This window comes from Hyaena hyaena, unplaced genomic scaffold (genome assembly GCF_003009895.1).
Source record: "Hyaena hyaena isolate Hyena2069 unplaced genomic scaffold, ASM300989v1 scaffold_108, whole genome shotgun sequence".
NCBI lineage: Eukaryota > Metazoa > Chordata > Mammalia > Carnivora > Hyaenidae > Hyaena > Hyaena hyaena.
Window position 1 is genome coordinate 3,138,295 of NW_024080741.1, and position 26,643 is coordinate 3,164,937.

The 26,643-nt window shown below is 45.3% G+C and overlaps 2 long non-coding RNA genes across 2 annotated transcripts in view; one reads left to right on the forward strand and one right to left on the reverse strand.

Moving 5' to 3' along the window:
* The window catches only part of LOC120234475, a 69,136-nt gene extending 42,556 nt beyond the window's left edge, over positions 1-26,580 (reverse strand). The window contains exon 1 of the long non-coding RNA XR_005529104.1: positions 26,274-26,580. This is a non-coding gene — a long non-coding RNA (uncharacterized LOC120234475). The remainder of the gene's footprint in view (positions 1-26,273) is intronic.
* LOC120234474 lies at positions 15,665-20,517 on the forward strand. Its single transcript, XR_005529103.1, has 3 exons — positions 15,665-17,752; positions 19,247-19,359; positions 19,851-20,517. It is a non-coding gene; the product is annotated as an uncharacterized LOC120234474 (long non-coding RNA).
* Positions 26,581-26,643: the final 63 nt, after the last annotated feature.

A 26,643-nucleotide genomic window follows, 5' to 3' on the forward strand; every position in this document is an offset into this window, starting at 1 on the left:
ATTCTCCAGTTAAAAACCACCAAGAGCACGCCTCTGGTTGAACAAAGTTGGGTTCATTGACTTGTCACAAGAAGGAAGAATGCACACCAATTAAGAGAGTGTTAGAAAGTACTTATGGGGTTTTGGCTTATGTCTGATGATTTTAGGAGTGTTTAGGAAAGTAAGCCTTTCTCTGAGTTGGCTATTATCAGTAAGGAGGTGTAATGCTATGATTGTGTATCTTGATAATTCTTACCTGGAAGGTGAGAAGAATGGAGCCAGGCTTGAGTTGTGGTTGGTAAAGAAGCAGTAGTCACTTGTGTTATCCAGGATGGGGAGTTGCTTGATATTTGTGATTTGAACAGTGGCCTGCTTTTTCATCTGGCCTTAGAGAAGATTATGAGGTAGTCTTGTTTTTTTGTCTCCCTTAGAGTCACAGGGTGAGACTGTGTCTGATGTTGGTGTTCTGTGGGATTATGTCTAATAGATCACCACGGCCAACTCCCAACAAACTGAGGCCTAGCTGTGGATATCAGACCTGTTCTTAAATGTGGGGGGACACGTTTCTCTTTTTGTACGAAATAATTCTTCAGTACAGCTGAAAGAATCAAAACAGAAAAGAGGTATAAAAGGATTTGTAAAAATGTGCAGCACAATGGGAATGAAGCAAATGATTCATTACCCTTTCCTTATCTGGGAGGCACTAATCCAGAAACCTTGGCCATGGAGAAAATGGCTGGGAAATGGAAAGCAAGCAGGCAACACTTCTGAGCACCTGAAGTAAAAGTGTGCAAATACTTAACGTTTTTTTTTCCTATTTACTCTGTTTTGCACGAATCCTAATGAGCATGTTATCATGTGCACAGAAGGGAGAAGGTGAAAGGAATACTCAGAAGCAGGAATAAAAAGATTAGCAAGTCCTGGCACATGGTTGGGCCTTGAAGACATTATGCTAAAATGAAAGAAGCCAGATGTCAAGGACCACAGAGTGTATGATTCTGTTTCTAGGGACATTTCCAGAATGGGCAAATCCAGAAAGACTGAAGGTAGATTAGTGGTTGCCAGGGAGGCTGGGACAATTGATGGGTATGGGATTCCCTTTTGGGGGTGAGGAAAATGTTTGGAATTAGAGGTAATGGTCTCACAACTTGGCGAATTTACTAAAGCTGCTTTAAGAGGGTAAATTTTAGGGTATCAACTATCTCAATTAAATATGTTTAAAAAACAAAGAGGGTGACGATAAGGCAAGGCACTAAGGAAAACTTGACTCCCAAAGCAAGACCATCACGAGCTGCAAACTCCGTCCACCTCCCGACCCATCGCCTCTGGGTTCTCTTCTGTGCAATCCCGCCCATGCATCCCAACACCCCTGCTGGCCGAGGTGCTGAGGGGTATAAAGGGGACAGAGGCCTGCTCCCTGCACTCTGGACAGAACACTTCTCAGGGCATCAGTGGGCTTTCACATTAATGACTCCCAAGCAAGTCATCATTATTTCCAAAACGCTTAGTTTAAAAACGCCAGAGGAGCGGATCAAACGTAACTTGAAAAAAAAAAATTCTTTCAAAACTGCCAACCTTTTAAAGAAGTCTTAAAACGTCTGGTGTCAAATTTCAGTTAGCTAGAAAGATAATGCGTGTGGAATGGCTCATTTCCCATAGAAGCCAGAGAATGAGATGCCACTGTATCTACGGAAAGGCAAACATGCCCGTATACCTCAACAGCCCAGAATAGTGGGTCAGTCAGAGTGTTTCAAATTCTCCGGTCCCCTCGGGGTCTAGGATGTCATGGTGACTGTGCCAAGTATATTAACTTTTGTGGTTTCTCCCAAAAGATTTGATGTGCCTCTTGCTCGGAAGGCCAAGGGTGCACTGAGCTATGGTGGAGGGAAAGAGGGCTCACGACAGAGGGCTGTGGTCAGGGCGGGGAGCGCTGAGGGGAGAAAGCTCTCCCCTTTCAGCGGCTCTCTGTGGTTTGTTCTCTCTTCTCAGTGTGTGAGACATACATGTGAGCCTCGCCTCCATTGTATGGCTGGGGAAACATTGCCGGTGTAGATGTCTCCAGTGGAGTTTTCTGGGTGGAAGAAATGGGGTAGGTGTGAAGTGAGCACCCATCGCAGGGTGGTTTCGGATGGTAGGAACTATGCATCGTCACCAGTCACTGCTTCTGGCGGACAACTGTACCCAGGGGTGGTTTAAGAGGGAGCCTCAGGGGCAGAGGGAGAGGAGAATGGAAACCCTCCTTCAGCTAAACACAAACCCGGCGAATTTGGACAAGCTCCTTAGCTCTAAATTGCTATTTCCATTCTCAGGCTACTTCAAGGGCCCCAAGCTTCCAATTTGCCACGGGCTTTTGGGACATGGTGCCCGCTCTTGAAAGCAAGCGTTTACGAGTTTTTAAAGGCCTAAGTTCAAACCTGCTACTGGAAAAGTTACATTTAAAGGGAAGACACCTGCTTTAAGTTAGTGGCTTTCCAATGGGGCCACACTTGGTGGAGTCCCGGGGTTGGTGACCGATGTCCTTGTGCGTGTGTGATGGGGTCAGAAGGCACAAAGCTTTCTTCACGGAAAAGCAAGCGGCAGTGATGGTAGTACCTGGGGAGTGTTTTGGCGATTGTGCTGTTAGAGACTGGATAGAGAGCCAAATCTGGGCTGTGCAGTCGGCTGTGCTTTTGGCAGGAACGCGAAGGGCAGGATGGAGTGACAAAAAAAAGCCAGGAGTCTGTGTGGTGACTCACCCATGCTCCCAGCCCTCCCCCATCTATTCCCCTGAATCCGCACAGGTTTAAAGAGCCCGCCTATGAGTCAGGCTCTCTCAGGGTGCACAGAGACCCTCTCAGGTTACTTTAAGTATTGGGGATTTATTGTAAGGATATTTCTGGAAACTGGGAGGCCGCAAAGCCTCAGGGTTCCATAAACACTGAAGGCAGATTGGCTTCTAGGAGCTGGGAACAGGACTCTGGACCTCAGGCAGCTCCAAGGGTCTGATTATCTCATCCTCTCTACAAGGGGGTAAAGTCCCTCCATCCTGGTGCTTGGCTCTCCATTCCTTCGTCTCTTTCTCTAACAACTCTGCTGCTCTGTGCCTACCGCATGTGGTTTCTGCTTCTTCATGGCCTCTGCTTACTTGTGGCTTCTCTCTGTGTCTTTTAGCTTCTAGTCACATGACCAGCTGCCTTTTCTCTTACCTTCAAACCTCTCCAGAGAATTCAATCAGATCATTGTCACCATGGTCCATGTTAGTAGCGACTTTCATGCTAGGCCACCTCCTGGGCCACTGGCCAATAAATGGGCTGTCCTTAAGTCTGATACCTATCCCTGGTCCTGTAAGCAATAGCTGGGGTAACATTATGCCTTTTCTCCTGTGCCGAAGGAGACTGTTGGGTGGTAGGCTGTGTGTGTGTGTGTGTGTGTGTGTGTGTGTGTGTGTGTGTGTGTAGTGGGGGCAGGGCAAGGGTTTGAATGGGGGAGTAGCAGGTCTCTGAAGACTTGGCCTGTCTGAACTTTTGTCCTGGCAATAAAAACTATGGAGCACTTGGGAGGGGGGTGCTTTGAAAAGATTCCAAAGGCCTCTGGGTGTGTGTGGGAGAGACACTGATGCCCACAGCACTGTTTTTCCGATTCAGATCTCTCCATCAGGTTGCTGAGAGTGGTAGGCTTGGAGGGTACTGCCTCATTCCTACTCTGTCTTCCTTTTTTTTGTTTGTTTCTGTAAATTAGAAAAGAAAGGGTGACTAGAAAGGTTTGCAGAGCTCTTTCTGGCTATAGGAGGTGATTTGCAGGTTGTCCTAAGAAATGGGCTCTACTGTGCCCCTGGATAGCAACACCACAGCTCATCTGAAACTTTGCCTTTTATTTACTGATTTAAAACGATTTTCTTAAACATTTATTCATTTTTGAGAGACAGAGAGAGTGCAAGAGGGGAAGGGGAGAGAGAGGGAGACACAGCGTCTGAAGCAGGCTCCAGGCTCTGAGCTGTTAGCACAGAGCTCACTGCGGGGCTCAAACCCACAAACAGTGAGATCATGACCTAAGCCAAATTTGGACACTTAACCAACTGAGCCACCCAGGCACCCTGAAGCTTTGCCTCTTATATACTAAACCTAATGCTTCTAAATCCTGAGGTAGTATTTTGAGCTTAGTAAGTGCTCAAATGTTTGATAAATGAATGAATGTATGTAAATGAAAACATGAATTTGCCATTAGCCCTTCAAGGGGAGACTGACTAAGAGAAAGCTGAGGTTCTGGCTTTGGTAGAACAAAGGCCTAGCTCTGAATCCTGGCTTTGTTACTTGCAAGCTGTGACACAACGGGACAAGTTACTTAACTTCTCTGAGCCTCCCTTTCCTCAACTATAAGGTTAGGATAATGCTCACGTCAAAGTTCTTTGGGAAGTCCAAGTGACTATATACTTCCTAGCACAGGGTCTGACATTGGGTGCTCAAGTGTCCAAGAGCTGGGGGTACTGGGTCCAGCTCAAGGGGCCTGGAGGGTAGAAGCAGGCCATTCACCACATGTGGACATGGATGCACAGGCGCACTGGGAAATCAATGGGCAAGTCCACGTGCCAGCTGCTTGTCTCACCTCCACCTCCCGGGGGATTAGCGAGGCTGCTGTGCTGTGACTCGGGTACCAGTTCTAACAGGGTTAGGCTACAAATCCAGCCTTTGACAACCAGCTAGAGAACACCAGCATCCAATATGAGGGTAATGCCACCAGAAGTGCCAACATCTTGCACGGAGCAAATGAAGACTTAGTCAGAGAACAAGTCTGTGGGGCAGGTTGGGGGCAAAAGCCCAAGAGCCAGGAGGCAGCTGGATCTGAGAACAGGAGGCCCTGGGGTGGGAGGCAGATGCCATGCTGGGAGGGCGGTCTCAGACCGGAGGAGGCCAGGAAGGCCTCTCCTTCGTGTCTATCCCTCACCCATATCAAAGATGCAGCAGCTCCTGGAATCCCAACATGTGCCAGCTCATTGCCACGCAGGTTTTCTAGTCTGAGTCTGTAATGCAATGCACACAGAGGCGGTAGGAAAGGGAGGTTCCAGGCAGGAAAGGCACTAAGTTCCCAGAGCAGCTCCAGCTGTGATGCCTTGCCGGATGTGACTGTTGCCTGTTTATGTTCTGGTAGAGAGACAAGGCTGTTGCAATTGCCAGTGTCCGTCACTCCCAGTCAAAATCACCCTCTTTATCCTCATTACCCAGAACTGCTCTGCTTCTTAATGCTGATATGCTGGGGTCTCTTCCACCCCAGCTTCTGGTCCTGGTGGTTGTCAGCCTTGTGACCTTGAGGCCTCACTGCATCAAGGACTTAGCCTTTCCATTTCCTCTCAAGACCCCCAAGAAGGCCCCTCATGCCATCACTTGCTTCTCCGTGACACATTTGTGCCAACCACTGCTGCGCTGCTTCCATTCCTTGGGCTCATTGTCTGCCCCTGTCTGCCGCTGGAAAAGAGCCGACCTTGACTCAGTGTTGCTGGATGTCTGCTCTGCTCCTAGCTGGCGTGGCACACAGCTGCCGTGTAGCAGGATTCTCGCACAGAGAGTCATGACACCGAGGCTTTTCTTTCCAGGACGCAACTTTTATTCGTGCCCGCTCTGCCCAAAGAACTGAGTGGCCCACATCACGTGGCATAGATTTCTTTAAAAATACATTTTCTATTTCTTTGTCTCCCATACGTGGTAACACACATAAACATAGTCTAATTAAGTTGTCTCAGTTTACAAGGTCATGGAGGGTGTAGGCACCTAGGTGCATATCTAGGTGACCTTGAAGTCTTCTCTTTTTCTCTCTCCTTAGGGAGGGGTCCCTACCACAGCTAAAGGTCACACAGCCTCCTGCATGTAGGCTGGCACGGGATTTCTGATCTGCACTTAGTACCCAATGCTGCTGCCTGCCCAGAACCCTTCCCGGGACCCCAGCCAGCTTTATGTGCGGGCCCACAAAAGCTGTCACAAGCCCTCCTCCCTCCCCCCACCCCCACCCGTCCACCTTAGCTTTCTTTCCTAGCAACTCATCTGTCTCCACCCCAACTCCCAGCAACCTCACTTTGTACTTCAAAGTCAAAATGAAGTTCCATTATGAGGGAAGACCTCACTCACTCTCTGGCCCCTCCAGCTCACTCTTCCTGGGCTTCTCCTCCCGTAACAATGACAATCAGCAATTTGGGATAAAGCTAATACTCACCCACAGCATTGAGTTCCATTCCTTCTCCGACCCTCAGTGAGCTTCTTCCTTGGATGCTCCTCTCATAGCCCTAGGCTTTTCTTCATCTGTCTCCCATTAGCATTGAAACATGCATGTTCCTGGCTCTTTTGATAAAATGACAAAGCCCTCATCCGACCCTAGGTCTCTATGAAACTATGGCCTTGTCGCTGTTTCTCTTTACAGTCAGTGCTCTTGAAAGTGTTGTCTGCATTTATTATCTCTAAGGCTTCCCCTCCCATTCACTTCTCGACCGACTGTCACTGTCTGCTTTCATAGATCACACTTCCACAAGTGCCGTGTGCAACCCCTTCAGCTGGAATCGCTGCTGACCTCTGGATCATAAACCCAATGGACACTACTTCTCAGGTCTCCCGGACCTGAGGTTCCTCAGTGGGCTGCCATTGATTGCTCCACCCCAGAGATACAGTCTTCTGTCTTGACTCTTTGTGGGTTTCCTTCTATCTTTCTAGCGAGTCTTTTTCATTCTCCTTCCTGAGACCCTCTCCCTCTGTTCATCCCACTTAAAGATTAGGGTTTTCCAGAGTTCTATGCCTACCTCTGCAACTCTGGAACATAACTTTTCCTTGGGTGAGCAGATTCTCTTCAAGAATTCAAATGCGATTGTGATGCCGATGACTACCCACTGGATGGAAGGCCCAGCAGGTGTCCCTCCTGAGGACCAGATGGGACAGCCACCTCCCGGAGAGGCATCTCCTCTTGCTCCCCCAAAACAGAATTCCTTCCCTTGCCCCTCCAATCTACTCCTCTCCTCTGCTCCTTTTTGTGATAAATATTATTTCCAATCACCCAACTGGCCAAGTTACCCATTATCTGAGACCCAGCCCTGACCAGTCCCAGTGGGTGCTTTCTCTGCTCCTCCTGCTTGCTTTTGATGGTTCATTCTCTTTTCTACCCTTCCCCACTCCCATCACCAAGTTCAGCTGATTCTACCTTCTTACTCCCTGTGGGGTTCATCTTCTTCATCTCCACTGCACAACTGTCCTCCAGACTCCCATAGTCTCTTGCTGGGATTTATGAGCAGCCTCTCTGCCTGCCTTTTCTGTCTTGGTGTGCAGACCACCCTCCCATCCATTCTCCACACAGCTGCCAGAATGAACTTCCTAAAATGTCAATCTGTTCATGACATCCTCCTGCCTGAAATTCTTCAGGGCTTCCCCAGTGCCTTCAGGATAAAGTCCAAACTCCTTAGCAGGGTGTCCAAGACCCTTCACATCCGGTAGTAATATGAGCATGACTAGTGTTCAGACTTGGACAGACTCAGGATAACTCGGAGAGACTTGGGTTCAAATCCTGACAGCATTTTGGCTATGTGACTTTGACTAAGTTACTTAACCTCTATAAGCCTCCATGTTCATATATATATAATGATGGTGCCTCCATGTTCATATATATATAATGATGGTGCCTCCATGTTCATATATATATAATGATGGTGCCTACTTCAGAGGGTGCTGTGAGGATAAAATGAAGTAATGTATGCATGTCTATGTTTATGTACTTGTCTTTTTATCTCTAATAAGTACCTTGCTCATTAAAGGCATACAGCACATGGAGCCTGGTATTTATTCCCCCTCTCTGCCTGGTGCCTGTCTGCTTTACACCCAATGCCCTCTGATCCTGAGCTCCTGAGCTGCTGTCCTCCCCAGAAGATGCTGTGCTTCCTTTTCACCTCTCCACCCAGTTTATACTGTCTGCAGTTCTGTGCCCGCCTCAGCGCCTTCCTCTCTTTGCTTGAATAACTCGTCATAATCATTAGGATTCCTTGCCGGAAGTTTCTCCTGAGCACACCAAGACTAGCTGCTGGGCCTAGATGTTTCCAAAGCAGTCATTTCAAGCTCTTGTCAAGGCCTGCACCTCATTGTCTTACAGTTACCTTCTCAAATGCTCTTCCCTTTGCAAGGTACCTCCTCCAGGGTAGGGATCATGTCTTACTTATCTTTACATCCCTAGTACCTACATAATACCTCAGGCACACCAGGCTGTTAGTAAACATTTGCTGAATGAACAAACTTAAATATGGAACTCTAGCCAGGTGGTATTCAAGCTCTTACTCTCATTATCGATTTGCTTATAACATGCTCATCCTTGTTTATTTTTGTGTTCCTCTTGGGAGCAGGTGTTGTCAGCCCATCAGATTGTAAGCTCCCTGAGGGCAGGGTCCCCGGCAGCAGGTGCCTGTAGAATTAGCTTATCAGTGACTTTCATCACATATTGCAGACTGCCTGGCCTCTGGGGGAAGGGAACTGTAGTCATGAGTAAACTGGGTTTTCATCTTACTTTGTGCAAATCAAACTTAGTAGTCATGGAGGGTCCTGGGCTGAGGCACTGCAGTGGCACTGGTCATGAAAGGTGGCATTGGGGGTGGGAGACAGGAGAAATTTGAGAGGGGAGGTGTAGCAAAGTCCTGGAAGAAATGCATGGTTTCCTCTTCCGGTTAGCTGGCAGAATTGTGGATATTTGCCCCCAGGGACTATTAAGCAAGGATTGACCTTTGCGGTGAAACTGGTTTTAGTTTTTGTTTCAAAATCTTTTTCCAGGCAACTCCGAATGTCCCTGAATGTCATTTCCCATCAGTTCATGAGTGAACCTGCCTGTTTGTAGTTAGAAAGACCCCTGGGGGTTTCTTCTGCCTGACGGTGTGGGTTGATCTTGCTTGCCAGCCCTTAGCATGGTAGAGTCCTACCATCTCCTGAGTTGTTAGAAATTACCAGAGTATTCATTACTTTTGATCTCTAATAGAAGTGGAGATAGATTGCAAGCAATCTTCAGACACCCCCGTCCCTCTACCCTGTCTGTTGTCCTGCAAGAGCCAGGGCATTATTATTCTCTCTAGCCATACTGGTGGGACAGGCTTGCCTCCCTCACTGCCCTACCCAGCAGTGTGTCAGGCTACTGATTCCTGGGGAGGGGAAGGTGCAGGCATCCACTGAGCTCCCCTCTCCCAGGAGAGCCCAGTGTCCCCAGGACACTCTTGTTTGTTATGCTCACTCTCTTCCACATCCTGTAAGTGTATGATGTACGTGGAGGACAAGGGGCTAAAGACTGATGAATTTTGTGCCTTAGATTCTCCTTTTAGACACACGTTTCCATGTCAGCTTTTAAAGCTGGCTTTCTGATAATCTGCTAAGAAATGGGGTTGGGCTTGGGTTAGGATGAATGTGTTTTGTCTACTAAGAATCTAAGAAATTTTATAGAGGGAAGGCCTCATTTGGGTACCTGGTCTTAAGAGTGACTTTAATAAAAATTCCTTTATCCTCTCTCCCAGCACAACACTGTGAGTTTCTAGAGCAGAGATTCAAATATTTTCTGGCCCTACTGGGAGCCAAGCACCTTGAAAGGAGCTTCAGCTACAAGTGATAGCTGTATAGGTTAGGCAGACATCAACACTTCTTGCTAGGAGTCAGGGTGTTTGTGAATGAGGGAGGTCGAAGCTGCTTTTCCAGAGGCTTCTAAAAAGGACAAACTTTCAGCTGTGTGGAGTGAGAGAAATGAGGACCCCTGTGGGGCAGTGGAGGACTAAAGCAGCTGGTCTACCTGAGGGTGGAAAATTTCTTTGAAGTCTGATTCTCTGCTTGGATTAGGTTCTGCTACTGGCAGGTTTATAAACAGGGAAGCAGGAAGTATCTGTGAGTTGGTTTGCATTTATATAGAAGGTCCACAGGTGCTTGAGGCCCCTTATTAGTACACATATGTTCTCTCTCTTCCTCCCCCATCTCTATTAGGGCAGGAGTTTTGCTCAGTGCTGTGCAGAGAAGTCATGAAGTGAAGCAGATTGAATGGGCTCCTGCCAGAAGCCTTCTCAGGCAGAGGCTTCCACAGCTGGGTCAATCAGAATAGCCAGTTGCGGGATGACTTCCCTGGGGCACTGATGGCAAGCCTCCTATTTTTTCCACTTTCTGTCTGACAAAGCATCTGGGGCTGTTTGCAGGTTTTAGGGTTGTTTGCAGGTTCGGCATAGCATGCAGCTCAATAGGTACTAGGCTTCAAGTCTGTCCGTTTAGCAGATGGTGGAGGTAAGAGGGACCTTCAGGAGCTGGGCCCACAAGGCTTCAGCCTTCGAGAAATCAGGCAAGACTTTTAAGGGAATCAACATCCTGTATTGTCTTTCTTTCCATAAGAGCTTATATTAGTAGGGTGAGCCTAGAGTGTGATTGATTATAGGAGAATCAATTTTCCTTAGAGTAGTGCTGGAAGTGAAGAGAAAGCTAAAGGAAAGGGGGTAGAGACCACTGTGGGGCTGCAGTGCTTTATTTACAAGGTTTCAAAATTATTAGTTCAAAAATTATTTTTTAAAAGCCACTTCCTAATCGTTCTCGAGAATAATGAAAGGCATTGAGACTAAAAATAAAAGAGGAAAGGATCAGTTTTTAGATGCATGCATGGATGCATGAATGCATTCATTTATTCATTCAACTAGCATGCATAAGCATCTTCTGCGTGTTCAGCACGGGGGCAGTCATTGAGAAGGAAGTGAACAGAAGGTGTAACCCTGACGTCTTGGATCTTACAATTGAGAAATCAAGAGGCACGGCCAGGAAATGGTTAAGCATCTGCAGCACAGAAGGAGGAAGTAGCTTGAGTTTCTTTATTCCACTTGGTTTGGACATGGAGTGCCCCTTGTACCTGGCTTTTCCTGCAGCAGATAATCTTATAGCTTTTATGTTCTGAAACATTCTATTCAAACACTTTTGATGGAGGTCTTTAAAAGGATAATCTCTTTTGCCTTATAAAGTAGAATTCACAGAACACAATTTAATCTCTTTGTAATGGTTTGGTTCTAACTTGACCTTTCCTTAAATGTCCCCCCAAATTTTCTAGTTGTTGGTGCTTCTTTCTTCCAAACCAATGGCAGTCATTTCTTGTCAAGTTCTAGCCACTACTGTACCCTAATTGGATGTAACCATTAGAATTGAACATTGACTGGAGAAATAAAAGAACTATTTTTGTTTAATGAGCAAGCTTAACTTTATATTCAACTTAAGGGTAATAAACTTTGGCTTGGTGGTTGGAGTGTTGCATAGACAATGCGATAACTACTCTCCTTACTTTTCTGAGAGTGTTTTTCTTCCCTTAAGCTGTGTTCTGCATAATCACAGTTGTTGGATGTAACTTTTGGCTAAGTAGGACAAAACTCTATAAGATGAGATGTCAAAGTCAGTGACACTGTCCATAATGCTGTGAATGTTTAAATGAAAAAAAAAAAAAAAGAAAGAAAGAAAAAGATTCCCTGTGAGCTGGAAGGCCACAGGAAAGTTTTCATGGAAATAAAACTTAATGAGACCTTAAGGACATGACAGGGCTTTAGTGAGTTGTGAAGAAGTGGCTACATTTTTCAGAAGGGGTAGACTGAACTCTCCAGTGGAGCCTCTTTATGATATAACTCTTCATGAGCTTATATGTGATGTTATGTCATCTACCCTGCCACCCCATGTAGAGATTTATTCTACAGAACCTTGGCTTGGGCCCATCTACATTCTGTAGGAAGCCATGTTGCATTTGCTGGCTGTGAGTGCCTCCTGGATTGTGAGCATGAATTGCAGGATGGAAACTTGTACCATGGCTTTCACTCAGATGACATAAAATGGTGCAGTATCCCTGAGCTTCTATGTGTCCTTCAATGGCAGAGGAGGAACAAGACTGGTTTCATCTCTTCCTTACACTGTCAAAGGCCCATCCTCTTCACTAGAATCCAAATTTTACTAATACTTCTAAAGATTACAAAGTTGCACTCAACATCAGGAGCCACCAATGGTTATTAGCTCATGTGGGCATCTGTTATTAATGAAAAACATTAGGGCCTTTTTTTTCAATTTACCAATCCTTGAAAGATCTGGAATAATAGGTAAAGGCAAGAAAAGCCATGCCAGTAGGCCCTGGTTAAGAGTCTACCATCTGATGCCAAATTCTACACTCACTTAAAATGAGAGAGGGGCGGGTTGAAGGCAATTGTTTAGTCAATTAATCAACAGTTTTTCAAAGGTAGAAAATTTTCAAATAAAACTTACAGTGGAGCATGAGAGTCCATTTACTCAACCAATAACCCTTTATTGAGAACATATCACGTCTCTTTGTTTAAGATGAAGGATTAAGCAAAATTGGCAATCTCACCCTTCCGTCCCAAATTCCCATATGCAATGATAAATATTTCCACAGAAATAACATATATTTTATTTAAAAATGTTTAATGTTTATTTTTGAGAGACAGTGTGTGAGTGGGGGAGGGGCAGAGAGAGATAGGGAGACTCAGAATCTGAAGCAGGCTCCAGACTCTGAGCTGTCAGCACAGAGCCTGATGCAGGGCTCGAACTCACAAGCTGTGAGATCATGGCCTGAGAGGAAATCAACAGCTTAACCGACTGAGACACCCAGGCGCCCAAAATGCCAATATTTTTAAAATACATTCAGCGCTAGAAAACAAGAAAAAACATTTTTGGTAAGTCAGAAACTGAGGAATCCCTGAAGAATGGGAAGTAGTCAAGATCTGATGAAGGAAGCCACAACTCCATATGCTATGTAGGATTCCTAAAAAATGGGGTCCTGGTCTCAAAATAGAAAATATGGGGCAGAAAGAAGCCTATAGTAAATGACAAGGCAAGTAGTTGGGGTTGCCAGGAAGATGATTCCCTCCACACCTCTACATTTGGCCCCTTTCGGACAGTGAGTAATAGAGATCACTTGGTTGTTTCGGTCAGAGAGGCAGAGTAGTGCTCCAGATGGCCAACATAACTCAGGAGAAGGATTTCTACTTCTGTACTCCCTACTGGCTCACTCTACAAACAGTAAGCATCTTCCCTCACATATGTTGGAAAAGCTAAAGTAAAACTTGCCCCATAGTACATCCTATTCTTTCCCTCTATTGACCAAGTTAACATGCATTTTCTGATACAAAAATGAGCATGTATGTAGGATTCACCAAAAATGTATGGAAAACCAATAACATGAAAAAGAAGTGCTGACTACAGTTAAAAAAAGTTCACACCCAAGGAAATGTTAGTAGTCGAAGCAGAATGGGACTTTTCTGGAGATTTTGGAATAAGTACTGCTGATGGGTTGGTAAAAAATCAGCCAAAGACCTTGGAAACTAAAAATGTTCACAAAATTTAAAAACCAACAGATGGGCAGGATCATCAAAGTGGACATAACTGAAGAGTAAATTAGTGAACTGGAAGGTAAAACTGAGGAGTTCTCTTATGCAGCCTAAGAGATCATGAGATTAAAATATGGAAAGAAAAGTTGAGATTTGGTGAGCATATTCAGATATTTTGGTATCTGTCTACAAGAAGTTTCAGAAGTTGAAGAAAATAGAAAAGAAACAATACAATAAAATTTACCAGAAGGTTTAAAATAATCAGTATAAAACATAAGTCTCAAGACTCAAAGATGACAAATGAGAAAATACCTGTAACTGGATACATCACAATAATAAGGTTAAAGGAAAACTATTTAGAAAAAAATAAAAGACAGAGTGGGGTGCCTGTATGGCTCAGTCAGGAGAGTATGTGACTTCTGTACGTGACTTCTGATCTTGAGATCAAAAGCCCCATGTTGGGCATGCAACTTAAAAAAATTTCTTTTTTTAAGAAAGAAGGAAAGATAAGGAAAAAAAAGAAAAGAAAAAAAAAAAAAGAAAAGGAAAAAACTTCCAGGGAAGGAAAAAAATCTAAAATGGAATAAAAAATGGAATGAGAACAACAGCAGACTTCTCAGTAGAAATGCTAGATGCAAAAGGCAGTGGAATTGTATGCACAAAACTGGGGAGGGTGGGGAAGATATTGAACTGGAATTGTATACCCAGGAAAATTATCATTTGATTGTGTATATCACTTCTGACCTAACCAGTTCAAACAGTTTACCATTTACTGGCTCCCTCTATAAAAATCATTACAGGTCATGAAAAATAGAAGTGGGATGGGAATAGGAGCCAAGGACTTACTTTTTGCTAATGGCACATACTCCTGTCTTAGACAAGGGCAGTTTCAGTTAGTTTGCATCTGGTGGAGGAAGAGGGAACGTATCTGTTCTCTTCACAGACAATTGACTAAATAGAAGCAAATGCCCCATCCAGAAGGTATGAGCTGAGCTGCCTGTGTACGTTCACTGTATTAATGGTATTAACGTGCCGATTGGGCAGGCCATGTTGGCAATCTCCTCTCAATCCTGATCCAAGCCCTTGCTTTTGTCTCTGAAGCCTGAAGACCTATGGCTACGGGTTGCCATCATCCCATTAAATGTTTTCTGTCTCTTACTTCTCAAATCCATCCCATTAAGTGTTCAGAGGGGATGAGGTTGGGGAAATGAACTCTCTCCCTAGACTGATGCTCTGGGTCGCAGTAAACATGCCTCTGTGACTTTGTTTGATTGGAAGCAGTACAATGGCAGGCTTAAATCACTCAGAACATCTGGTATACGTCCAGTTGAGCAGAGATAAGCATGGCCTGGGCCTCTGGGAACTTTGCCCAGCTCTCCCCAGTTTGGGACACTGCCAGCTCTCCTGGATGTAAGGGGAAGACCAGTCAGGAAGAAGCCCTGACAACCTTGGGATGGAAACTAAAAACAATTATTGGAGGAGGCTGTAGGTACCAGAAGTCTAAGTGAATCCACAAAATGCTGCTTCAGGAAGCCTCCTGGTGGGCATGAGAGGGGCATATGGGGCTGCCCCACAGGTCAGCAGAATTTGAGCCAAGGCACAACAGATTCTGACTGGGAAGTGGTCTGGATCCTCTCCACAGAGAAGGGTTTGGAAGGTTTTTCAAAAATTCATATGTTATTATAATCCCCACCCCCTCAAATTTATATCCCCTGCATAATTATGTTTAAGAAAAGCAAGTGGGGCTCATGTTCCTGATGTGAGTTTGTGCTTCTCTGGCATCTTCTCCCATTCGATGTTAGGCCTGGCCCTCTCTGGAGCCTAATCCTCTCTCCACCCACATGAGCCTTTGTCTGGTGATTCTCCCTGACTCTCCAGATTGAAGGGAGGCTAAGACGCAGCCATGCTCAATCACTGGTCTTCAGAAGAGCCCTAGGAACTTGGCTAATATATTTTTGTCCTTTTATTATAATCTTAGATTGTACAACTTAGTAGGGGACCCTTGAAATCACATGTCCTGTCCCCTAGCTCCAGGTGGTACTGAATTAAAAACATTTTTTTTTTTTAGTTTATTTACTTTGAGAGTGAGAGAGAGAGCAAGAGCAAGCAGGGGAGGGGCAGAGAGAGAGGGAGAGAGAGAATCCCATGCAGGCCCTGCACTGTCAGCACAGAGCCCAATGCGAGGCTTGAACTCACGAATTGTGAGATTATAACCTGAGCCGAAATCAAGAGTCAGATGCTTAACCGACTGACCCACCCAGGAGCCCTAAGCATGAATTTAAACTATTTTCCTCAGATAACTCTCTTCTCTGCTTAAAAAAAAAAAAACCTTAAAGAAGTAGCTATTTTAGTATCTCTTGGGAAGGCTTTCCTGTGTTTCACTTGCTATTTGCCAAGAAAGGTTAAGTCACTCCCCTGAAGACTCACTGGACTTCAGGACCAGCCTGAGAGTTGTTCTCATTCCTTAAAGAGCTTTGAGTGCACATGACCTCATGCCATCCTTGCCTAGGGAAAAAATTAAAAAAAGATTGCTTGATTCTTGAACCTGCTGTGGAGAGTTTTTATATGTTATATATTAGTGTCAGGTTAGACCCTCAGATGTTTTTATTCATGCTTCAGGCACTATATGCCACTTTAAAGCATCTGAATGGAACCAGAGAAAACTATGATAGCAGGGGCAGAGGGTAAGAAGTGTGATGAGGAAGGTGGTGGAGGAACAGGCAGCTGTTTATGGCTGCCTTGCAAAGAGCCTGGAGTCCCAGTCCACAGATGCATTTCACCAGCCTGCCCTTTCCATGTGCCTGGATAACCCTAGCTGACATGTTTCTCCATAAACTTGCAGCTGGACAGAACTTCCCTGCAAGTCTCCCTTGGACATAATGTTTTAAAACAAACGATTCCTACTAAGATACCATGAGCACTTGAACTCCTCAAGGTGGTATTTAAAACTTGTCTTTTTTTTTTTTTCCAAAGAAAAACAACTATGAATACAGGTAGGGTTGGGTATTTATTCTTAGGGTCTAACTGCCACTTGAAACACAAGCTTTCCTAATACTTTTTCCTGGGGACAGCATCTTTCCACTGAATGCCAGTCACAGTGTTCATAATAATAGCTTGAAAGAGTTGAAAGTGACCCACAAATTCAGCTTGTCCCAACTCCTCACATTACAGAGGAATAGATGAAAACCAGAACTACAAAGAGTTGTGAAGGCAGGGAAAAACCTTAGTCACCCTCTCCTTTTGCTCAGGGGTCTCTGTCTTGACAGCTCTCCACCCCAGGGCCTTCAGCAACTCGTGACAGAACAAGAGCTAGAATTTAGTCTCCTGATTCAAGTTCAGTACTTTATTTCTGTCCCTCCCCACGAGGAATTCCATGCTTTTTCTGCAGCCTGTAGGCCAGGCCACAACTTAGTGACGAGCAGAATGAAATAAGTGTAATGATTTTAAAAAGGGCAGGATGACTTTCCACAAATCCTGTTCTCACCAGTCTGTCACTGCTGCTTGACCTTCCACCATTAGAGATTCATTCTTTTGTAACTTGGAGGTGACATAGACTTCCAGATTCTCCTTTTGCAATGTAAATACCTCTGGGAAGGCACCAACAGCTGATAGCTAATAAACTTCAAGGGCTGTTTCCCCAAGAGCGTTAATTACCAACAGTGTGGTAATATGATGGAGGGGAAGCCGACACAGAGAAATTATGGAATTCATTGAAATTGGAGGACAAAGTTGGGGCTGATGTGATAATGGGTCCCCCCTATTGTAGACATTCCATAAATGCTACTATCTACCCATCCAACTAAATATAGAAGAACATGGCCCGGACACACCGGTGAGAAATTTCCTTGACAAAGCATGAACAAATAAGACAGTGCTGCCCACACCCATCTCCAATAAGAAGATGCTCAGCCTAGTGCTTTCCGTGTAATGGGCATCCCGGCTTGGTTGGAGCCAGGTCCCTGGCCCTCCCCCAAGGCTTCATTTGCAGGAGTTGACTGACCATCGTGGGCACTTCTGTTTATGGCTGAAGAATGGAGGAGTTTGTACTACTATTTTGTGTGTGGAAGACAGAAGAGGAAGAAACTGAGCAACAGAAGGGATGGTGTGTCATTGGCATTCGCCCCTGACACTGGGCTTTGTGCCCTTGCAGAACAATGGAAGAGTTTGGACCAGAAGCAGAAGGGGCTGCTTCTCTAAGAGGCTTGAAGAGACTTGGAGTGCAAGGAGTGGGCTTTGGGGCTCGCTGAGTCAGCTCCTGCTTCTGATGACATCTGGAAGTTGCTGGAAGTGCTGGAAGACTAGCCTTGGTACAGCTATCAGCATCCTCATGAGGGATGTTGTCAACTTGGGCAATGGCAAGGTTCCTAAAAGCAACCTCAAAGTCATTGGACATTGACTAAGGGAAGCCAGAGATGAAAAAGGAAGAGGAAGAGGAGGAGCAGGAAGAGGAGGAAGAGACTCAATGTGAGTACATGTGATGTGGTTCTACAGAGTCTCCTAGAAACCCTTGGGAGGGTCTTTATAAAAGGAAAGGGTGGTAAAGGGATTCCCTGTCAAAAGAGGGGCAAAGAGGGGCGCCTGGGTGGCTTGGCCAGTTAAGCATCTAACTTTGGCTCAGGTCATTATCTCACAGTTCGTGAGTTCGAGCCCTGCGTTGCGCTCTGTGCTGACAGCTGAGCCTGGAACCTGTTTCAGGTTCTGTGTCTCCCTCCCTCTCTCTGCCCCTCGCCTGGATTGCACTCTCTCCCTCTCAAAAGCAAATTAACACTTAAAAATTTAAAAAAAGAGGGGCCAAGAATGGGAAGTTTGGGTAATTGTTATTTAGTGTGAGGAACTGGAGTGGCCTGGTTATACTGGAGTTCCTCTTATATCATTTGAACCCTGCCTGAGATGCCAGTAGACACAAATAACCTCTGATCTAGGGCCAGTGAAAGGAGCCCTTGGCCCTGGTTAGAGAAAAGTCCAGTAGCTCACTGTTGCAATCTCCCTCTTTCTCATCCACCAAGATTTAGGTGATGATTCTATAAGACTGGAAAGTTTGTTCCAAACTCAGTCTGGGAAAGAGCAGTAAGGAAAACAATGTCATGGACTCCATTATTCAACTAGCAGAAAGAAGGAGGAAGCCCAATCTTGTATTAACTAGAGACAAAATGAGGCATAAGGAAGTGGACTTGGTTTGTTCAGAGCCTCTCAGAAGGCATAACCTGAAACTTCCAGGCCTTATGGACCCAGGGTTTATAGATCAGGAGGAAAAAATACAGATATATATTTTTTTTCCAAAAAAAATAAAAATAAATAAAGGCCATCTTTGCAGGTTGGAAAAGAGTGAGAGCATATATATATGAAGTTCTTTTGATATCGTTCTCTCCCTTCTCAATCCACCACCCACCTGCTAAAGTGCTGGATCTTTCCTTCCTTCTTGCAATTAATCCCACATTCATTCAGGATGCATTAACTAAGTCCTAATGTAGTTGTATGGCAGATTTGCCCACTGCATTGGCTGAATTTTCCAGAAGTTAAAAAAAAAAAGCAACATCCCCTATACCTGCAAATAAGGTATGCCACCCAGAATGACACCACTTAGGGCAGTTACTAAGCAGATGTGACAGTAAGAACTGCAGCAAGAATATAGGTTGATAGCTGCCATTTAGATGGAGGTACCCTGTCTAGAGCCATTGCCAGGTTGACAGATACTCTGGCCTCTGGAGGTGGCTTGTACTTGTATACTTTTTTAATACTTGTACTCGTGGCTGAGAGTAACATAGCAGCAGATGCAGTTTTGCTGAGTTAAGTCGGTCACATCCGGCCACATGATGTGACCATCATGCCCATTTATTGAGGTCTACGATGAGCCTGATTCTGGGTCAGTCACTTTACAACAAACCTGAAGTAGGTTTTACCAGGTCCACTTTCTTTCTTTTCTTCTTCTTCCTTTTTTTTTTTTTTTTTTTTTTGCAGATGGGAAATTTACGGCTGGATTGAAAACCAGGTATGTGAGACTCTGAGGTCTGTGCTTCTTCCACTGGTGGAGTCAGAAAGACATGGGCTCTGAGGATTCAATCCCTTACTAGGTGTGTGACTTGAGCAAGCTCTTTAACCTTTCTGAGCTGTCTTTTCCTGATCTATTAAACAGGGATAACAATGCAACTAACATCTAGGGATGGTGTGAGAACTCAGTGGGGGTAGTGTATAGAGTGCCCTCAGCACAGTGCTTAGCCTGGAGTGGACACTTGGCCTGAAGTCACTATTCTGAGGTCACTGGGCTCTTTTTCCCTTTCAGGAGGGCCTAGGAGAAGAACAACATCCACAAGAGATAGCTCGTAGTTTTGCAAGCAGTGTTTCCATCCCAGGAGAGGGAAGCCCTTCCCTCTGGAAAGCCACAGCTGCATTTGAATTAAGTGGTTAGCTGGATGGTCCAAGAAATTGAAGTCTCTCTTCTCTTGCAGTGTGATTTTAAAATGTCACTTAACCTTTATGCATTTTTTTCCTGTGGTATAACTTGAACAATCCATGACCCAGACAGGTATGTTAGGTGTGATAATTGATTTGTTTTCTCCCATAGATGAAGGAGCCACAGAGTGGATTGTTTCTGGCAGAAAGGACGACTGTGGCTGGCTTCTCCAGCAACATACCTGGCTGCTTTCTGGACCATCATCTGTGACCATTATTGTGTACTGTGGGACAGCACATTAATTTGAATATGCTTTGAAACCAAGAATCATGAGACCGGTAGAAATTCTATTTGAGTGTATCTGGATATTTAAAATGAGTCAAAGAAAAGCAATTTTTGGATAATCTGCCAATTTGCATTATTTGGGCATCGATACAGGTCATTGAGACTTGATGAGGTTATGCTGACTACACCCAGGTAGTTTGCGTTGTCAAGAAATTCATTGGTTTACACGCTGAACTCTGTCCTTTGACAAGTGCTGGAGATATGACGTGATGACCATTATAGTGACTGGTTGTGGTCTTCGAGGCTGCTAGAATCAAGCAGTACTGTTAAAAAAAAAAAAAAAAAAAGAACTCCTTTTGACCTCTGGTAATCTCTAATCACGGCCCAGCACTGGAGTGAACATTGTAATGAGTGTTACCTACAAGTATCATTTGTAAGTTCTTGGAATGAGCAGAAATGTAACTTTTTACTCAAGCTCTCTTACAAGTGGGAAGGAGACATTGTTTTACTCTTCAGTCTTTGTTTTGGCCATTAGAGTTGCATTTTGGTTTGAGATGCATGTGACCAGTCTTTGTTGTCATTTGGATGTAGTCAGACTCATAATTTGTGCCACACATAAAATGACAAAGCATAAAAGGGAAGGAGGGCTTGTCTCATGTAAACCCCTATTTTTAAAGAAGAAGAAATGGGCTGAGAGAGGTAAAAGGGGCTTTCTCAAAGCCACCAACCTATTTAATGATGGAGCTGGGACTAGAGCTCCTAGTCTGCTGACCTTTGCAGTGACACTCTTTCTCCACATCACACTGTGTGTCTTTCTCACATAGGTAGACATGGTCTTGTGTGATGAGATGCTGGGAAGGAAACGGACTTTCATTTGAACACTATTTCCTAGGAACTATGCTAGGTGTTTCATCTACATTGGCTCGTTTTATTGTCACAAGCTTTCTGGCAGAGAGATCACCATTAAGCCATTTTCACACAAATGGAGAGGTTAATCTACTGATCTGTAAGCCTACAAAGACCATGCTTTTTCTTCTGGGAAGAGAAGAAAGAGATCAGTGTGGTTAAATGATACAGGAAGGAAACAGATGGAATCAAGCGCAGCTTTGTTTAACTGTCTCCACTCACTGTGCATTTTCAGGTGGGGCTATCTATACCTGAGACGCCAGACATCAGACTTCTAGGGCAGGTCATACTGTGTTATGCTCCAAGTGACATCAGTGTATAACACATCTGGCAGGGAGGCAAGATTGACCATTTCTTATCCATAAAAGTTTTGGAAACACACAGGAACTTTGGAATCTTGGTAGAGAATGTGTCCTCAGAGTTACTTGAATGGAAGCTACTATGCTTCCCTATAACCTCAAGGATCTCCCTGTCCATATCAATAGATACTTTATTTTTGGTAAGACTTATGTGACTATAAACTATTGATTATAGCTATATCTAACCTATTAGAACCAATCCATATAACCCCTGATAGGACCTGACCAACTACTCTTCCTGGAAGAAAATGTGTCATCAGCGTAGGGATATGTCATTTCATCTTCTAGTCTAGCATGCCTAGCACAGTGCTTGGATCATAGTACTTAATGTAAGGGCTAATAGAAGTAAAGGTGTCTTGAATTATTGCACTGGATACACTGAATTGATTCCTAGTTAGCTTTGGAGGACTTAGGAGAGACTTTCCAGAAAAAGGTAACCCTTTATGAAAGATTTGAAAAGGAAGAAAGGAGTGGAGTATACAGTTTCTGGCAAGAAGAAAAAACTAATTTCTGTTGTGATAGCACTTTAGAAGGAAGATTTAAGTGCCTTTATGGTTGTACTACTATCTCCCTCTTTCCACCTCTCTGAAGAAGTGGTTCCATCATAGGCCACTGAGAAAATCTAGATGTCTTTTAAGTCCTCCTTACCCCAAGATAAAGGCAGGTAATGATGGTATTCAGTTTTTTAGAGGCACAAAACATCAAGAATTAAGCTATTAATAAAGAACTACTAAGAAAATACCCCTCAGATATTGTTAGAATAATCAAACCAAATGTCTTCATATCCAGCACAAAACAACAATGCATTAATTTACTCAGATATTACCAGAATGAGAAGGAACATTCTGGTTTTAACAACAAAAGGAAAAAGCAAAAGAAACCTAGACTTTGAAGATATTGGGGACACTCTTGCGAGCTCTTCTTTGGGATGTAGTGTAAGAAATAATTGGGCCTTGGATTAGAGAGAAATAGGACTGTGCAGAATTTTGTACAGGAAAACTGCCCAGGTGTGGAGCTGCCTGGAGGCTCCGCCAGGTAGCTAGCTGGCTGCTGCAGCCTTGGCTGGGCTCCCAGCTGGACCAGAAGACATTCAGAACACTGCTGGGTTAGCTGCCATGAGGTGGTGATGGATCACGGCCGTGGCCTGATTCTTGAGGAGCGTGCCTTAGCCATATGTGAGCCCAGGCCACATGTGAGGTTCTCTTAGAAGGAGGAGGGGGAAACCACAGGACATGTCTTATACACCTTTCATTGCAGTAACCACATTTGAATGAGCCAGAGTCCAGGCTTTCTCAGACAGTTAGAGATTGCATCCTGATTGCAGGGGCACTGGATTTGGGGAAGCAGCAAAGGCAGTGCTGACTACCTCCTGAAGGTGAGATACTACACAGTCTTCACTTCCTGGAGGGCTCAGAAATGAAAGGAGACCATTCTGGAGTTGCAGCATGGAGTGAATGGAACCTCAGAGGCCTTGCTCCACCTAGGGTTTGCAGTTCCACTGCAACAGCTATGCCAAATAATTAGTCTGAACCCTTCCAGTGGCAGGAAACTCACTTCTGTGTGGCATCTCGCAAAGGCAGATAACTTTTCCAATTATAGCCCTTCCCAAGAGTCTTATTCCAACCTTTTCATGCTGGATAAATCATCAGTACATTTTCACGCTCAAGAACTTTGTGGCTCTCAAGAACTTCTGTGTTAGAGATGGAGCTTTCTATACTGTGGGAGGTTCCTATAGTTCTGGGGGGCCCTTTCTATAACATAGAGACCTTCTTTCTCTGTGGGTACTTTCATCTTTTCCACCTATCCTTGTCCAATTGTTCTTAACCATGGCTGCACAACAGAACCAGCTAGAGAATTAAAAAAAATTCTGATGCCCAGGTCTCACTAAATCATACTCTCTGGGTGTTGAAGAAAAGCACTGGTACTTTTTAAAGCTCCTCAGATGATTCCACCTTGCTGCCAAGTTTGAGAACCATGGTCTTGTTCACAGAATCTGGTTAACCTCTTGAAGGTCATGCTATAGAATAAAGCATACTAGATTTGAATCCTGACTTTACCACTTGGGACAGTTTCTGTGTTTTTGTGTTCTCATTTATTTTGTTTTGTTTGTTTTTTAGGGATAATAACAGTACTTTCCCAAAAAGAGTTGTTGGAAGAACTGACATGTAGACTCATTAAGTCTAGATAAATCTCTGGCATGTAGTAAGTCCTCCCTAAAGTTTGACTCAGAACCTTGCACAGGGCCTAGCAAATGTTAACACAACATTTGTGGTCTTCCCAGGAGCCAGGCATTATCCTAAGCACTTTACATGTACTCTTCAATACATTTTGTTGCACTGAAGACATAAGCAAAATGTGTCGTTAAGACATCTTTACCTGGTAGGGCATTTTATTCTAGACTATTTAACCTACATCTTAGTGAACTCCTTGTATGTCTTGTCATCCTGTGTATCTTCTTGCCTCCCATTAAATCCCTTCAAAAGCGCTTCTATGAAAGTTCTATACACTTTCGACGCATTCAAGGTAGCTAAACTGAGAGTTCCTCAATGGTCAGTCCAATACTTTTTGCTGCCTGTTGTCAAGCCTACTAATGAGCTAGGCATCTAACAGAATTCTTTGCAAAATTCTTTTAATATTGTAAAAATTGTGTTGACATACTTATGAAAAAGAGACGGCGAAAGACTGAATTCCTGTAAATAGTGAGGTAGTGGGGATGCCTACTATTTGCTAGACACTGTTCATGCATCATCAGTTCTCACAACCCTAGGATATGAGTGTTCAGGTAATCTTTTGCTGTGTAACAAGACAAGACTTAGTCTTTTAAAGTAACAATTCTTTTGCTTAAATTGGGTGGGAATATAGCAAGAACAACTCTGCTCCAAAGTGGCTCAACAGAGGACTGGACTATACACTTTCAAGACCACTCACTCCAGCCATTATGGAACCACTTTGGTGGCCTATGGTCTCCACTCACAGCCCCAGGCTGGCCCTGCATTGGGGGTTGGAATAGAAAACTCTTGCCAGGAGAATGTAGCTCTCCATCTCAGCCTCTCCACTCCTCATTCTAAAGGGAGCCGTGTCTGTGCTTGGGGAGAAGCCAAGCCAAGCTAAAGATTTCAACAGAGAACGGAGGAAACACACCCACTGAGGTTCTCATAGCAACATAATCACGCACAGGCAGCAGCCTATTTCGGTGGGAGCTTGTCTCCGCTCCCCTCCTCCCTGGTTAGTCACAGAATGGATGCACTGCACAGGCAGAAACAGTGTGGGGTAGGGTGGGGGAAAAGTGTAGAACTGAAAGTCAGGAGGCTGGGGAGCTTCTCTCAGATGTTCCCTCAGCTGGCTGAAGGATCATGGACAAATGGCCTCCTTTCTCTGATCTCAGAGTACTTATTGGTAAAATGAGAGGATTGGACCAAAGAGCCGTGACGATCCTTTCCTTTCTGATTTTCACTGATTGTAATAGTACTGAGACTCTTGGTAGAGGATGAGATGCCTCATAATCTTTTGTTTCTGAGAAAGCTGCTTTGGGAAAATGCAGTTCAAGAGGGTAAAAGTCATTCTTTAGATTCATCTCATTCATTCCCGTAGAGCTTTCTGCATGTGTGAAAGGGAAGGCGGATGACCAGGTAGGTGTTGCCAAAGATTCTGCTTACTCACCCCCAACACTAGTCAAGGTCTGTGGTCTGAGTAAGAAAAAGGTTAAGGAGTTAGTCTCTCCTTATAGTCTCTCTCCCAAACACAACACGCACACACATGCATACATGCCCAATAACTCAAGCCTGTTGCCCATGATCTTTTCACTCTTTTTACTCTCCACTCCTCCTCCTCCTCTCCCTCCTCCACTTAATGCAATGCATCCTCTCTTTCCCCTAGGACCAGGTGATGGAGGCATTTTTAGATTCTGGTCCATTTCTTCAATGGACCCCGAGGTTAGCTGAGGACAACCAGGCGCACATTTCCTGGCTGTCAAAGGTGATAAAACAAATAGGGCATGCATGCAGAACTGATCTCCCTGTGTAACTACACGGATGAAGTGAAGAGAGCCAGGGTGCTCAAGGAGCATCCTTTAGGTCCCTGTCCTTGACTTGTGGGCTGAAAGCTTGAAAGTGCAGCTGTCTTTGAAGGAGTCCAGCCTGAGTGGTCTGTTGCAGAGGGAGAGACAGAGTGCCCCCCATGTTCTATTTCCCACCCGCCTGACAGATGGCCAGTAAGACAGAGAAAAAGAAGCTCTCAAAGTGAAGACGGGAATGCATTGTATAAAAATTCACACCCCCTGCTGCCGCCCAAACTCCCTTAAAAAAGGATCAAGAGAATCCTAATGGGTACGTGACATCCTCCCTCTCTCCCATAAAAGGACTTCAAAATCTGGTGACCATGGGGGAGGGGTGAGGAGGGAGAAGAGAAATGTGTGGGCAGGGGGCTGCTAGGGAAGACTAAGGTAAGGGGAGCAGGACTGCAGGCTCATCCAGTTGACTTTCTCCTATGGTCTCTTCCAAGCCACCTCTGGCTGAACCTTTGGCCCAACCTCTCAACCTGAGAGAAGCTTGGAGTCCCAAGTGCCTGGACAGGGACAGTGGAAGAAAAGGGGAGATGATAGCACACTTAGCCTTAGAGTTGAAGGAGTTAAGGACCCTCCCTCATCCAGACACCCACCCCTTCGCTCCCGAAACCATAATTCGCCAAGGAAGGAACCAAGAACTGACAGAGGATCTGGGGAGTTGGGGGTGGGGTGGGATGGGGGCGAGGTAACGATGGCCCAGTCGTGTCCAGAGCTTGTCCTCGGTGGGAGGACGCACACCGGGGTCTAAGGACCTGCAAGAACCCAGCTCCGGCGCCTGCTTTCATCGAGTCTCCCGCGTGGCCCTGCATCGTCCGCGGAGCCCTTTGCCCGCGCGCAACTTGTCCACAGCGCCTGGGAGTGGAGGCGGCCAAGACCCCCCTGGAGCCTGGAGGAGGCGGCGGGCCCGGGGGCGCTGGGGGCCCTCCGTCTGCGCCCAGCCGCCGCCCGCTCGACCGAACCTCCTACCCCGCCCCCACTCACCCGGCTCAGCCCCTAGGAGAGACGCGCAGGAAGCGTGTTGCTTCGCCCAGCGGATCGGCAGAAGTTGAGAGGAGTTGGTGGCTCTGCCTCCGGCCGGCCGGACTTTGCGAGCAGCCGGGAGAAGAGACGCCGCCGCTGTCGCGGAGCCTTCGGGGCTGCCTCCCTCCAGCTTAGCCCGCAGCGCGGGCGGAGAGGGGCGGGGAGGGGGTCGGGTGCGCGAGAGGAACTTGAAACTGTGTGAAGGAATCCGGAGCAGATGAGAAGGGAGGAAAATAAAACAAAGTGGAGACTGCAGAAAAGACTCAACCGTAGTTGATTGTATCGGCTGACGCTCCAGCAGAGGGGCTGGGTTGGGTTTTTTTTTTTTTTT